This window comes from Argopecten irradians, unplaced genomic scaffold (assembly GCF_041381155.1).
Source record: "Argopecten irradians isolate NY unplaced genomic scaffold, Ai_NY scaffold_0117, whole genome shotgun sequence".
In the NCBI taxonomy this organism is placed as follows: domain Eukaryota; kingdom Metazoa; phylum Mollusca; class Bivalvia; order Pectinida; family Pectinidae; genus Argopecten; species Argopecten irradians.
In genome coordinates, this window is record NW_027187584.1 from 48376 (window position 1) to 51792 (window position 3417).

Sequence of the window (3417 nt, forward strand, 5' to 3'; positions counted from 1 at the left end):
AGGATGGTCCCGATCTTGTCAAGGACACGAGAGACCGATGTTGATCTACACAGTGACACAGAGGATGGTCCATCTCTTGTCAAGGACCCCGTGGTCGATGTTGATCTACACACAGTGACACAGAGTATGTCCCAGGTCACGTCAAGGACACCGAGACCGATGTTGATCTACACAGTGACACAGATGATGCCCCAGATCTTGTCAAGGACACAGAGGCCAACATTAATCTACACAATGACACAGAGGAAGTCCCAGATCTTGTCAAGGACACCGAGACCGATGTTGATCTACACAGTGACACAGAGGATGCCCCAGATATTGTCAAGGACACAGAGGCCAACATTGATCTACACAGTGACACAGAGGATGGTCCAGATCTGGACCTTAACACTCAAAGCGTGGGTCCGTCCGTCCGTTAACAATTTTTTTATCGCTATTGCTCAGAAAGTACTGAAGGGATCTGTCTCACAATTAATATGTAAAATAGGTTCCCCTAGGACCAGAGTTGTGCATATTGCATTTTGGGACGGATCGGTCAACAAGATTGCCGACAGGCAGCCAACTTGGATTTTGATAGTTAAAGTTTGTTATTGCTATTTCTCGGAAAGCACTGAAGGGATCTGTCTCAAATTTCATATGTAGGTTCCCCTAGGTACCTAGTTGTGCATATTGCATTTTGGGACAAATCGGACAAGATGGCCGCCAGGCAGCCACCTTTGATTTTGAAAGTTAAAGTTTGTTATCGCTATTTCCCAGAAAGTACTGAAGGGATCTGTCTCACATTTCGTATGTAGGTTCACCTAGGTACCTAGTTGTGCATATTGCATTTTGGGACCAATCGGTCAACACGATGGCTGCCAAGGAAGGAATCATCTTGGATTTTGATAGTTGAAGTTTGTTACTGCTATTCTCAGAAAGCACTGAAGCGATCTGTCTCAAATTTTATAGTAGTATGTTTGAAAAAGTTTTGAAAAGAAGAGAAAAGATCCATCTATCTCTTGTCAGACATAGATCATTCTTTGGTGGACGCCAAGATCCCTCTTGGATCTTATGTTTGTTTTTCATTTTGATAGATAGACATCTGATAGTGTATTATATTACCGAACCTTATACTTACAATTCCAATTCGCTTTGCCAACGTTAAACAACAAAACCAAACTAGAAGTCAGTCAGTGTCATTGATTTCATTAATTTCACTTTTAATCTATGAAGATTATTTGGTTACATCAAACCTGTGAATTCAGAAGATTTTTGAAATGTTAGCCCATTTGACCCATTTTGGCCCCGCCCCTCTGGTCCCTGGGGGTCAGCCAAGACCAATATGGATATTGTGTTAAAATGCTATTTCAGGCTAATAATTCTAACCCAGTTTGACTATTTTCCTATGAAAACAAAGCAAGTAATGTTCATAAATGTGTTTTTTTCCTTTCCTATATAAACTTTAGTAAATTTGACCCCCTCCCCAGGGGAAAATCTGAGATCCCAGGGCCATGAAATTCACAATTTTTGTAAATGGCATTAAAGGCGAGTCTGCGGTAGATCCTACCGCACAGTCATTAACTAGTTTAAGGGGAGGGGCTTCTGCCCAGACAGCAATAAAAATAGCATCAGCAGCAGTGTTTGTAAACACCACTACAAATAACATCACACACTGACCAGTGGCTTTTGTTTGTTTGTTTGATTTATTAACGTCCTATTAACAGCTATGGTCATGTAAGGACGGCCTCCCATGTATGCGGTCGTGTTGCGTTCGTGTTTGTTGTGCGAGGTGAGTGTTACTGGGAGACTGCGGTATGTTCGTGTTGTGTCTTCTTGTATAGTGGAACTGTTGCCCTTTTTATAGTGCTATATCACTGAAGCATGCCGCCGAAGACACCAAGCAACACACCCCACCCGGTCACATTATACTGACAACGGGCGAACCAGTCGTCCCACTCCCTGTATGCTGAGCGCTAAGCAGGAGCAGAAACTACCACTTTTATAGACTTTGGTGTGTCTCGGCCAGGGGACAGAACCCATAGCCTTCCTCACAGGGGCGAACGCTCAACTCAAGGCCAAAAGTGAGGCGGTGCCAAGGGAGGCATTAGGAAAAATAAAGTCAGTTAGGAAGAAGAGAAAAGATAAGATCCTAAATTTAGTCGCCTTTTACGATCATGCAATAGGGGCCCAGTGGCTAGTGTATACAGAGGAGGCTTAATAATAAAACAACTCTAGCTATTTATGAAATTTACAGCTTTAATTAATCATTCAATATCATCTTTGGAAAATCATGGACTACATGTAGTAACCTTTATCAATATATATGTTCATTACATATCAGAGAAGTATATATATATATAGCTCTGTATTTGTTGGACGTCATTTTTGCATGCCGGTAAAAAAGAAATGATTATTGAGTCTTATTAGATTATCTTGCTTACAAAGGGATATTGCTTGCTATTTGGTGGAGTCTATCTGTTAACAACAAATAGTTAAATAATTCCAAAGTCACATTAAATACCTCTAATAGAAATGAGTTATAAACCTTTCCCAGAGTTTTCCTAGATGTTCATAACTCTTTGGCCTTAATTTTTAAGCCCAGATTTCGTTCTTGGTTTTCGTGGATCCTCATACCAAGTGATTGAGGTATAGTCTCTGTCCACATTTTGGTTCCAATCAAGAACAACCATATTTGTGCGTCTTTGGTATTCTTTATGTCCAAATGCAATTCTCTTGTCGTGGTAGATAAAGGCTGTGTTGTTAAAAGACTCAACATAATGAGTGTCAATGTAGTGGATATAGTCATTTGCATTTTTGTAGACTTGTAATCCTTTTTGTTTGTTTGATTGATTAACGTCCTATTAACAGCTATGGTCATATATCTATATATCTGATTGTGCGGCATTTGTCCTCCAACCGTTGGTTCTGTCTAAAAGTCTTTTGAGCTACAATCTTGCAGCTACGGCAAAAACCAGTCCTATTGTGCTATTGAGACACTTGTTCTTTTATAATTTAAGCTATTAGTAATACAATCATATACCGGGTAATACATAGCTTTTAAATAAAAAGATTTGGTCCCTATCAATCGGTTTTCTAGCGACACCCTTGTAGATCGTCTTTCATAAAATATACACTTTTATAATATTTTTCTTTGCTATATCAAGTTCTAAAAGTATTGTACGTAAAAATAGCTTAAGTACATATTCTTTATTAAAAACTGAACGTCTTTAAAAGATCATGCAGAATAAATCCACTTCAAACTTTATGACGTAGCTACATGTATAGTCTACCTACAAGTACCCAATTCAGTTTGTTTTGATTCTTAATTACCGGTAAACACAATATGTTTTATGATCCCAACCCCGCAAGTTATCTTGACCGTATATTGCGTCATGGTCCAATAATTATAACTTGTCAAACATACAGGTAAGCCACAGT